We start from the raw sequence: 13,025 nt of genomic DNA on the forward strand, positions 1-13,025 counted from the left end.
AGCCTCCATAATTCTCGACCAGGAAAAAGGCAGAAAAAAGGTGTGTAAAACACAAAAAACCTTAAGAAAAACAAAAAACGACCCCAAATCACAGAGATGCCGATTCGCAGGGGACTAATATCATCAAATGACCTCTGTGTTTGGTGAAATATGGTAGGTAATTCACGGTGGAATTTTTACTTTACAAATTACGAACGTGGCAGATTCGCATGGGATTAAGATCACAGATGACCTCCGCAATTATTACAAATTACTGGAGGTTCCCACGATATACTAGTCCCATGCGAATAGGGCTTTTGTCAATCATTGAAAGTTGCATTCCATCAATACACAAATTGTCTTTGACACACGTTACAATATACTGGACATTGTTGCGAAATGGCCCGGATCAACACACGATTCCCGAATTTTAATGGAGAGTGGTTTGACGCAGCTTTTCGAGCAAATGCCGCTTTATTGACAATTCACGTTTTTCATCGCAATCTTCTAATTTGTCATTTTTGTCCAAAGCGTTTTTGTTTGGGGGGGGCACTTAATTCTCCTCATAAATACATTTCTTTATCCAATATCTTTTCATAGGCTTTTTCATGGGCTTGTAGGCAACTTCCTTATTTTCACTTCATGCATTGCATAGCCTAAATGACTTTTCAATGGGCTGCCCTGTCACTCAACAACCAATCACCGTTGTCACCGCTTCTAAGTGCGTCCTTATAAAATGACGTCATCCATAGCAACAGAGAGTTACTTCTAGTTTAGGAGTTCACTGTTTTCATAACCAAAAGTAGGTCTCAGCAGCTTTGTGAATTACTTTTAAGAAAAGACTCCTACATAAAAACTTTTAGGCCAATTTAGGAGTACTCCTAACGTTAAGATAAAAGTCTTTGTGAATACGGGCCCAGCTCTACAATGTTTAAGTTATGGGTTTTGGTGATCCATCAATGAGACAAAGTCACTAACATGACAGCTGGCTGTGTAGTAACATAATTACGTATTTTCACGGTGTATTTTCTTGAGTTTTATGACAAACGGCGACTTATCTTTTTAATTGAAGTCAATCATACATGTGATTTGTGAATAAATACGAACAGGGTTGAAAAACTATGTGTCTTTCTTCAATCATTACCATACAAAGTTTTTTCTGAATTAAGGTCCCATGGTGCAACATGGAATGACTTGCAGTTTTCTACTGTAAACACTCAGTAATAACATGTATAATAATAATATATATATTGCACTTTTCTTAACAATGTTACAGAGTGATTTACAAAAAGAAAAAATAAGGCATGGCAGATAAAATTAGAGTAAAGGATGTAGTCCCTCACAAGGACTTTACTTAACATTACCTCAATATGATGGTGGCTGTTTGAAAAGATTAGAAATGTCAAAAGTGGGCGCGCAGGTGGTCGAATGGTTAGAGCGCATGCCACATACACTGCTCACCCTGGTTCGATTCCGGGCGGAGGTCCTATGCTGCATGTCACATCCCCCTCTCTCTCCCATATTTCCTATCTGTCTACTGCTTAATAAAGGTGTCTATGCCAGAAAAAAAACAAAAATCTTAAAAAAGGGAAATGTCAAAAGTAGAAACACTTTCAGGGATTAACAGCCAATACAAAACAGTTTTGATAAAACTCTGTCTCTGCTCTGCTCTTCTCTCTCAATCAAAACAAAACAATGGACAGCTGCCTAGCTCTGTGCTAGAGAGGTGGGAGCAGAGCCATACCTTCTGGAGGAATAAATACTCTAAATTACTTAGGATTCTGCCCATCCTGTTTCCCAAGTTGGGAAGTCATTTTTCAAACTTAGTGTGTTTGTGAGCTTCTAAGTTATAAAGTGAAAAATGACAAAAAGAAAAAGTTATTTTGTCCCATTCATGAAATATTGCTTTACCAGACTTGTTTAAAATGTCCATGTATCATCAACAAAACGCTTACTGTCAATGGTAAGGTCATGTTTCATGACATCAAAGTTGGTAAGTTGTTTACAGTGCCTAGAGGAGGCTGATTCTCACTCACTTTTTGATGTACCTTGAGTTGTTGTCTCATAACTACATACTACACAACACCTTGTCTATGGTGCCAAGCACCCCGAAGCACTGTCTGCTCCAGGGGCCCTTGTCTGCAACATCAATTCAGCGAATCTTGCAAGACAACTCGTGAATAATCTATCAGAAATAGTGTCAACCACTGTTTATGATTGGGTTTTTACGTGTATATTCCTCATTTCCTCATTCCTCCAGTCAGCATTTTACACACACACACACACACACACACAAACAACGGGGAGAAACCCTTCCCCACAGATCATCACACAGGTAATTTCAACTTCGAGAAAAGGGGGAGAAGCACCTCAGGGTTTAATTAGTTAATTTATTGTCTGCATAAGTACAACCAGCCACACTGATAGTCAAACAGACATCATCTGTTTTTTGTTTTTTCTTATTCTGGCACTTTACAGTAGATTACCTTTTTTCCAAAGACCTTTCAAATAGTTGGTCACTTAGAATTAGGTCTTTACTGACTTAAATGTTATTCGTAACACTTGTGCATTTTCTCCCGTGACGAGTAAAATAGTCTGTTAAGTATTAATCACTTATCACCCATAATCTTTCCATGAAAAACAGAATTATACCCCATCTTAACAATTCATTCATGTCTGTATTGCTTGACACAGTATGCATGCGTCTTTGAGAAGTTGTTTTTGTTTCGGCACGCCACACGTGGCCATTGAAAGCCCATACCACAGAGATTCTAAATAATTAGAGAAGTTGTCTTAAGGCCATTTGTAAGTGTAATTTGTAGAGTATGGCCATAATTTTAAAGGTTGCTCCAAAAATATAGGGAGCAGCATATAACCACATACATCTGCTGCTCCTAGCTAACTACCTTTAGCTTATTAGCTCAAGATTATGTTAGCTGTGGAAATAATACAGAGCAGTTAGGTACATCCAAAAACTTGTTGGTGCTGAACCATTAAAAGTTTAAAATATAATAAACTTGAAAAAAGTCTGCACAATGTAGCTGCCACAAGTTAACAAGCAACGTTTCAAGCTACTGCTATTCCGCAGACTGAACAGACATACAGATTGGCTATTAAAACTATTTGTATTACATGGAGGTCACATGATGATACCGATTGAAAATACCAAAAGAAGATATATACAAAAAAACATCAACGACAGTGATGTGTATTGTTGCACATCATAAAATACGTTGAGTTATTTGTGGAGTCCTTGGCTCTAGAGTTTGCCGGGACTGGGACCTCAGATCACCACAGGCGACAACCGTTCAGCCGAACTGGATTTGGCAGCCTGACGTTGAGAGTGAACTTAGCTGGACACCGAACACAACCTTCAAGACTGTCTGAGGTAAGTTTTACAACAGGGGATACAGTAAGGAGGTGGTACAGTGGCTCTGACTAGGACCATGACTTCAGAAATGACAAGACATGACAGATGGGGATTGGAGAGGTGTGCAGCACAAGAGAAGCTCCAGAGATTAGATACAAGCTGCAGGTGGAAATCGAGTGTGGAGCCAGAATATTTTCATATCTTACTCTGTGAATGAGGACTTATAACTCCAGTAGATATTTTTGCAACACACAACTAGATGTCTTTGACATTACATCAACATGGATGTTTCTCTACTCTTGGTTGATTACGTTAGGTCATTGTTTGAATGTCCTTTTATGTTCTCCATAAACCAACATTCCTGGTTGGTTGATGTGTCATTGAAATAAAATACACTAAGGTTAATTGTCCATGACAAAACATCCTCTTTCTCTCAATATAAGATGATGATTGACTCATTTCACGGATGAACATGTCTTCATAAACCACACAGTACACAGTTGATTGGTATGTACTTCAAACCTTGACTTGTCCAATGACGGTCTTGGGTATGTGTCCAACATAGACAAAGTACAAACATGCACGCCTGTCACAGTCCCTCTCTCTTTGTCTCACGTACACCCTTTCCCTTCCCTCCCCACTGTTTTTATGCACACATACACACACACACACAAGGAGACACACGTGGGAGGGTTGACGCCGCACTGTCTGCACTGCGTTGAGGAGTATTGTTATTAACTACGGTGTGAATAGAGGCAGCAGTACATCCCCTGCTCTCTGGCTGCTGCAGGGCTGCAGGGCTTACCTTTGTTCTGCGCTCCATAATGGCACGCCATAATTACAGTCTTAGCAGAGAAGGCACACAGGCAGTGTCTACCTTACCCCTCGCCTCACCTCAACTCGCAGGGCAACAGAGGCACACACAGGCGAATATCTCTTTCAAGTGTGTACTCAAGTTAAATTATGTCAGCCCATGATGTGTCACTGTCACAGGAACAGGTTCCCATGCGCTTGTTAATCTGGCTTATTCTAAACCCTACTCACTTGCTTCTCTTCCTCCAGGCAGCTCCTCTGGGCTCATAGTCATAGATAAAGTTAATAAGCAAACTAAAATTACTTACATTTGCAGACAAGCAAGTGTATTTCCCACTCATATTGCTCCATGACTGGCTATTGATGATGACATCAGATGCGTAACACAAATAATAGGTAAAAATATAAAATTTTGTAGGCTGGCCAGGCTTTGCCTTACCCCAATATTCCATAGGGCAGGGGTCTCAAACTCAAATTAGCTTGGGGCCACTTCTGGTATTGTCGTATTGTAGTTTTCAACAGTGCAATGTCTTTCTAATAAATAACTCATTAAGACCTTGCACTAGGCTTGCCGTGGTAGTTGGTTATCCCAGCTAACACAATTATATTACTTGGCCACCGACCTCACCATCGTTCTGCTTTTTAATAAATCAATAGTGGGGCGATTTATAGGTGTTTGTTACAGGACCCAAAAGCAGACAACTAGACTTGGAAAAGGTTAAAGTAATTCATTAATCAAACTCAAGTGGAGTGCAGAGGTAGTGGTTGCAGGCTCAGGCTGTGGTAGCAGGTGGTGCCGCAGGGCTCACAGTAGAGTCGGCAGTGGCTCAGTGGGGACACAGGCGGAGACTCAGGCTGTGGGTCAGCTGGCATGGTAGCTGGGCTAACCATGACATCAGCTTTGGCTTGAGAGGAGACATTGCTGGAATGAGGAGAATCAATCCAAGGGGCAACCAGGGGGTCAGATTGCCTAGCGGGGGATACCCCCTGGAGGCCAGCAGCAAAGGCGGAGGCCACCTGGAGGCCACAGTGAAGGCAGAGGCCCTCAGGGGGCCTAGTGGGAGACCGGCGGCAATGGAGACTCTTTGACAAGTGTTGGCCGGGAAGCAGTCAGAGAGCCGCTGGCATCTGTTGGCCAGACAACTAACACCAGAGCTGGTGCGCTGGGCAGGCTTAGCTCCGGGGCGCTGGGCAGCGGTGAAGACGAACCCCTGGGCAGCAGTGAGGAACGCCACACCAGGGAGCCGGGTGTCAGGGAGTCAGGGTGTGGTCGGGGCACCCACTTTTTCTCTGGTAAGCTAGGCAGCTAAGCGAGACACTTTGGGCGTGTCGGAGGTGTCAACTGTATCGGGCTGAGGAATAGCAGGCCCTGGAGCTGATGGGAGGCTAGGCAGCTAATAGCTAGCAAACACGGGAACTATCGAGAGGCTAGTTAGTTGGTGGCTAGCAGACACTGAAGTGGACAGGAGGCTAGCAGTCTGGTGACTAGCTGACACTAGAGCTATCGTCTGAGGCATTGGGGTGTTGACAAAGTCCATGCAACAAGATGGTACCTTGTCTCTCAGCTAGGACTTTGAGGAAATCCTTATGTTAGCAAAAGAAATTACAGACTCTTTTTCTGTCTTACATAGTTGGTACTCATACCAAATCCTGCATTAGCTTGAGTAGTTTGTCTGTGATGTCTGCTGGGTCCATTGTGGCAGAATGTTCTGTGATGATTTGTAAGTCTTTGTAGCAGGACCCACAGGCAGACAACCAGACTGGGGAAAGGTTTAAAGGAATTTTTCACCAAACTCTAGTGGAGTGCAGAGTTAGAAGTTGCTGGTTCGGCTGTGGTAGCAGGTGGAGTCGTGGGGCTCATAGCAGAGTCGCCAGAGGCTCAGTTGTGACAAAGGAAGAGATACAGGTGGAACGCAGGTAGGGGAAACACAGGTGTAGACTGTAGGCTGTGAGTCAGCTGGCATGGTAGCTGGGCTCACCAGGACATCAGTTGTGCTTTGAGAGGAGATGCTGGTGGAATGAGGCACGGAAGGTCCAAGGTGGAGTAGAGGCTGGTGGCAGAGGTGCAGGAGGCTGGGTGGCATGGTGGCTTGTGGAGCAAGGGCTCTGAGATAAACCACCACATGTTGTTGAGTCGAAAACAATCCGGCAGCAAGTGGACAACAGGCCAGAGTGTTTAAGCTCGCAATGATGATAAGATGGACTGCAGGTGTGTGAGGTAGGAGCTGATAATCAGATAGTGTAAGAGAGGAGGCAACTCCAGCCATCAGGAAAGCCTGGCCGACCCTCTGCAGAGCACCTCTGTAAACACCAAAGCATAAAAAACACAAAAAGAGCCACTTCAATCCCAATCATTACAAAAAATCCAAAGATGGATGCTACAGTGAGTATCTACTCACATGCAGAAGCGGCATTACAGGTATCTCATAACAGGTAACCTGATCAAGTTAATGAGGGAAAAAGTTGCCCGGGGTCCAGCAGTTTAAGACCCCTGGCATTGTGTTTTGCACTGGTGCTCACTGCAGGCATTCTAGACAATGCTTGCGGTTCCGACAGCTGTGCCGCGGCACGTTTCAGGCAGGCATGATGCTCAACTATAGAAATGCTCCCTGTGGGATAAGAAGCAGTGCTGAGGTCAAAACAAAACCGTGTTGACACAGAGAACGTGCCTAGTGGAATCAAGGCATTGGAGATAGGGTAAGGAGATTGGTCATCCAAAAGGGAGCTGCAAATAGAGCCGCTGCTCCTTTGAGTCAGAAGGAGTAAGCTGAACTGATTCTGGCAGCTGAATAGAATGCCTCCTGTGTGCCCCCATTTGGAGGTGTTCAGGGCACGTCCTAGGGTAAAAGCGAATTTCACTGGAGGGACAACTCTTCCGGCCTGGGAACACCTTAGAATAATTCGTCTTAAAAGCCTTTTATAGAGAGAGGCATAGCTCAGTTAACTGAGAAATTAGGGTAGCAGAGGTAGTATGTGAAGACTGAAAAAGACAGCTTGCGTGACAATCGTGGGATAAAGTGAACTGCTTGTCAGATTGTTGGTTTGGGATTGGTACAAAACTTGTAAGACACAGCATTAGGAAAACAGTTGCAGACACTGTTAAGTTGTGGTCAGACAAAAGGTGAAGCACATTTGATGTACCATCTGTACACTGGACATTAGCTGTAAGCTAGCTAGAGACAGACACACTGACCCTGCGTGTCTGTATGTTTATGTAGTAGGGGTTTTTTTTATCTCCTAGATAAGCACAAGTATTTTGGTCAAGTTAAAACATTTTTAAGCTCTAGAACAGCAGTTTACTCTGCCACTGGCAAATCCATGCGTAACCACATCTTTCAATTGACCTTGCAAGCATTGACGCCACCTCTAAAATTCGACTTGTGTATATTGACCACACTTGACAATTCCATGCGCTTCATTTGCGGTATACAGAGGCCTTTAAAGTCTTCACACATTGAGAATAAAATAATAAATAAATGACACAAAAAAGACATACTGGTTGGTCAGATGCATTCCTGTTGCCGATGAAAAGTAGGAAAAAAATGACCTTCACATGGGGAAATTTCATCATTGATGTTAATGACTTCACTGACAAGATATTCATTCAAAATATAATTGATGTATGGCAAAATCAAAAAACCTTTGAAAACCTTTAGAGTCACAACTTGAGTCCAACAGGTTGTAAACACACCTCCAGTTTCAACAACCTCATTTGGAAATCCATGTAAAGATCCATTATATTAGCAGATTTGTTTTTATTGTAGTTGCATGCACACACATTCTTTCTACCCAGTGAGTGCTGATTACTGATATTTCAGATATGATGACTTTTGGTGTCACCTAAAATTGGGTGGTTCAGATAATCTTGCCAAACTGGATATTCCAACCTTTCATAATCCAGCTAGTCCTGCCCTTTAGCTCTTTTGTAACTTGTTTGTCATGTCCCCAGATCCCAGCGATTGATGTAGTTAGAGAAGGAGAGTGAAATACAATATTACAATATTATAGAAACAACAGCCAAAATGACATAAAGATATGACTGTTAAACAGTTATGTTAAAGCTGCACCACTGAATATTTTTATACTAGCAATTGGTCAAATAAATGTGTTATTTGAAGGGTGTCACTCATAGTGACAAACCCAATATCTATGGCTTAAACACAAATCTCCCTGCTCCAGAGAGTTTTTCAGCATCCTTCAGCTCATTTTATTTGTTTTGGTTTTTTCAACATCACTGTTGTCATTCATTGTCATGGCTGTCATCAATCTTGCTTAAATTGCCCCACACGTCCCCAGTTTTGTTGCCACTAACATGGCTGGATAGGTCCAAACGTCTCATTAGATGTCAAAACACCGTCTGGAAAGGTGGCCTCTGTAACAACTTCTCTGTAACTTCTGTTTCTGCACTTCACTACAGTTACTGGCAGTAAGGCATGTTGTTGACAGTGACCCACCACAGACACACACTGCTGGACTCTTCAGCCTCACAGCAGAAATGTAGGTTTGTCGTCTGATATGTAAGGATTACTTTGCGCTACAATTAACTTTTACAGTTTTTAAGCAGATGTACTAACTGTATTATTGCTATGTATTTGTTTTGCCAGTAACCCTGAATCTGTAATGTTTTACAGATCATCTGAGTGACCTTGTGAAGATCAGTTGTTCCTGCTGGACCCAGGGGAGGAGGAAGTTTTAGATTTGAAAGTGTTGTGCCTCAGTCAAGTGAAAATCAGCTTCAGAAAAGGTCTGGGTATCTACAGAAAGATGCATCAGGACGAAGCACTGTGACCTGAGAGCTCCAATACCAGCTGACACTTCACCTCAATGGAGGACCTGTTGTGGCTGTGATACTTTGTGCAGTTATATACATAAAAAAAGTATATTATCTTAGTCATTTCTAAATGTAGTAGTAAGGGTCCTGTCACATTAGAGAAATATGTTATTTACAAAGGTCTAATGTCATTTCACCGTTTAGAAAAGATGATAAAGCCTTGCGTTTAGGAGAGCCAAAAGAACTTGTTCATTTAATCCTGACGATGGAGATGTTTTGCTAGTTATTCTTTGATACAGGTAGTAACACAAAACAGTCAAACTTTATTACTCAGTTGACAGATCACAATACAACTTTTGCAATGTTTTCTACAGCACTAAATGGATATCAAGCATGTCATCTGCAGCTTTAACAGACAATTTAAAGCGTTAATATGGCAACAATATTCTGACAAGTGAAAACTTCAAGCGAAAAGATCAGTTTTACTCTAAAACATGGACACAGTCCTCACAGTAGCTGCAGATACTTTGGTTACTGTCTAGGTTTTTCCACAACATAAGCAAGTCACTATATATGTCACTACAGTAGGTTCATTCCCTCTGTTTTTTTCCTTTTCTTTTTTACCCTATAAATCATTTTAGCAATCAGTGTGTCACAGATAATTAACGTAATGTGTTAACATTACATGCTGTGCTGAATGTGCTAACATATTACATATGTAGCTCCCTCACATCAAATACTTTATAACATTACTTCACTGTGGTCTGTTGGTCACTTGTCACAAATGAACCTGTAAAAGACAAACGTAAACCAGAGTGTATGTTTAGACAGTTAAGGTATAAAATACTAATCTACCCTAAGCAACATCGTGTGACAGGGACAAATGAACAACATTATCAATATTTAACTGAGCAAAATGTCATTAAAAACTTTGATCTTGTTTGCTGATGCTGCGGATTCTCTCCCCGATTCAGGATGAGATTCCTGCTTGAACCTGTGTGGTTGTAAAGTTATTGATTTATAAACAGTTATTGTGGTGAAATTCACAGTAGAAATGCACCCAATCACTGCAGTGTGGCTGCTGAATATCCTCTTGCTAGCACTAAACCTGAAGGACAACACAATTGCGTTCGAACCGGAACTTCTCACTTCAAACACTTCTTCTTCGGTGCAATTTCTGGTCAGTGTGGACTCAGATTCAACAAGCAAACTCCCGCCCACTCCAGTTGACAACATTCTGATGTGATTTCTGGCTAATATCGTTGTGGTTTTGGAATGAGTTATCCTGCTTTCCATCTTGCATTGTTTTCTCTGACTTGCTTTTGTTTTTTGTAACTTGACGTCGTGATTCTGATTTGCTGTTGTGATTTGCACTCGTCGGCCATCGTATTATACAGTGCCTATGAGAACTATTTCCCCTTGTGTTGGTTTTATAATTGGAATCATGGAAAATAAATCTTCTCCCAAGTTGTAATTCTCTTGCATACTGAATCAGGTTGTCCTCCCGGATTTCTTTTTATTTGGCTGCATTCATTCTACGCTCTATCTTTACAAGCCTTCCAGGGCCTGCTGCTGAGGAGCATCCCCCACAGCATGATGCTGCCACCACCAAGCTTCACAGTTTGGGTTTTGTGTGTTTTTGTGGTGATGTGCTGTGTTTGGTGTTGGCCAAACCTAGTGTCTAGTCTGGTGGCCAAAAAGCTCCATTTTGGTCTTATCAGACCAGAGAACATTCTTCCAGTTGACCTCAGAGTCTCCCACATGCCTTTGGGTGAACTCTAGTCGAGATTTTATATGAGCTTTCTTCACAGCGGCTTTCTGTTTGGCACTCTCCCATAAAGCTTTGACTGTCGAAGAACCCATGCAACAGTTTTTGTATGCAGAGTCTCTCCCATCTCAGCTACCGAAAATCCTTCAGAGTAGTCATAGGTTTCTTGGTGGCCTCCTTCACTAGTCTCCTTATTGCATGGTCACTTGGCCTGATCTAGGCAGATTTATGCATGTACCATACTCCACTTCCACTTCTTATGGATTTAACTGGACTCCAGGCGGAGTTCAGTGACTTTGAAATGTTTTTGTATCCATCCCCCGGCTTATACTAGGAGTGTTGTTTTGTCTTCATGGTGTAATGTAGACAGGAATACAGATTAATGATCATGATTTCATGAATAAAGCCAAAAAAGGGAGAGAGCAATTAAAGAGGTGAATATTTTTTATAGACACTGTACATATGACATGTACAATGATCAGCATATCCTTATTCTGCAGACATGTAAAATGGCAACATTTTATAGACTGGCCTGGACCATATTGTTTATTGTCCCAGTTGGGTTCATCAGTCAAATTAGCAATTGTTTTAATGTCAATGACTCTAATGAAAGACATCATTCTTTAAAAACAGGTCACATATAGTTTGAAAATGGAAAGGTTAAGATCTATTTTCAGCCACAGATTACTCCGCGTGAGGTGCTCGAGTGAGTATTTCCTGCAACAGTACAGTGTGTGTGAAATTGACTGAGTGTGTGCCTTGAAGGTAATAATGGAAAATGACACCTAGTGCAAGAAGCTCTGTAGCACAGAAGAATACGATACATCAGGCTTACGCTGAACTTGTTATTTGAATCAAAGATGAATTTTCTATCACATCTTTTGCTTATTTTGCTACAGAACAAAACAAGATTCACTTTTGAACTTTGATCAAAAGTAAATTCTGAACATTACATTTCAAACTCGTCGAGATTGACTGATTTTGCCTTTTCTCTTTTTTCTCCTCTCTCTCTCTTTTGCTCCCTAAAGGCGTAAACTGACCTGTTCGTGTTCCTACAAGCTACTGCGTATGAGCTCCATCTCACTGCTGTCAGACGGTAACTCATCTCCACTTGATAGCGGATGACAAATTGCCTCCTTGCAGGCCAACAAATCAGTGTAGTTGTCTGAACGCAGTCATTAGCCTGTGTTACTTGTTGAATCAGAGAGTTTAGCAATGTACCCAAGTTGTAAATTCATCCATATGTGTTCCTAACTGTAATGTGGCAGCAAATAAAGACATCAAAACATACAAGCAGTGCAACATGTATAAAACTTTGGCCAGGTTAATGTCAAATGTGATATAAAAAGAAATATGAAACCTTGCATTCGCTTCAATTTTGAGACCGATTCCTCATGTTGAGCACTTTACATTCCAGATCAAGTACTGGAGACTGAAATGTTGGAGACTTGGAACCCCTGGGCCTAAATGCCGAATAGAACCCTCAATTTTATGTCTTGCACAATTGAGTTTTAAAAGAGCGATAATGTTCTCCAATGTTTTGTTTCTCTCCAGCCATGCCGACTGACCGTTTTGCCTTTTTTTTTCAGTCGGTGTTAAAAAAGCAGAGGGAAAATTTTGACGACTTAGCAAGATTGTGCCACTAAATAACAGCATTGACACAGCAAGGAGGGTGTGCCTGGCGCTCACAGAGGTGTAGTCAGGGAGGGGAGGAATGTTGGCTGCAGATGAAAGCAGGAGTGCAGGCTGGGATGTGTAGTAACTCTCCACACATCGGCCTGTTGGTATAATAAGCCGGATCCTAGAGGCAGGAGACGAGAAAGGAGGACGAAACATGCCAAAACATCTCTCACTCTGCTCTGTGTGTGTGTGTGTGTGTGTGTGTGTGTGTGTGTGTGTGTGTGCGTGTGTGCGTGTGTGTGTGTGTGTGTGTGTGTGTGTGTGTGTGTGTGTGTGTGTGTGTGTGTGAGTGCACGCGCTCTCCTCTATGCTGACAGTTCAAACTACAATTGTGTCCGGTCGGTGTGACAAGATTTATACTGTCAAAGCTAATACTGATGGGAGTAGCTGACTGTCATTGATTCATTCATTCTACAACTTCGGTCCAGTCAACTGTATTGGCACACACATCTGCATTTCAGACAGTCAAATCTTGTCTGTCTCTTTTTCTTTCTGTGTGTGTGTGTGCTTGTGAAAGACAGCAGAGGCTTTAAAGAGCTGTCAAAGCTAAGATTAGAGGCTAAAGATGGACCCTCAGGCCTCCGGGGCTGGTCTGAAAGCACCGCCATAGCCTTACTTTTAGATCCAACTTGTAGGATGGTAAA

The sequence above is a fragment of the Sparus aurata genome, chromosome 23, assembly GCF_900880675.1.
Source record: "Sparus aurata chromosome 23, fSpaAur1.1, whole genome shotgun sequence".
Classification (NCBI taxonomy): domain Eukaryota; kingdom Metazoa; phylum Chordata; class Actinopteri; order Spariformes; family Sparidae; genus Sparus; species Sparus aurata.